A 235-nucleotide genomic window follows, 5' to 3' on the forward strand; every position below is an offset into this window, starting at 1 on the left:
CGACTTTAATGTATGTATGTATGTGTGAGTGTTCAGTGTCTGTATGTACAAATATATATGCAGATAGATAGATAGATAGATGAACACATAAACACATATAAATATATGTTTTATATATATATATATATATATATATATATATATATATATATATGTACACATATATATATACATATATATATATAAACCAAATACAAGAAAGAAATATTACGCACATATACATACATACGTAAAT

The sequence above is a fragment of the Octopus bimaculoides genome, chromosome 19 (genome assembly GCF_001194135.2).
Source record: "Octopus bimaculoides isolate UCB-OBI-ISO-001 chromosome 19, ASM119413v2, whole genome shotgun sequence".
Lineage (NCBI taxonomy): Eukaryota > Metazoa > Mollusca > Cephalopoda > Octopoda > Octopodidae > Octopus > Octopus bimaculoides.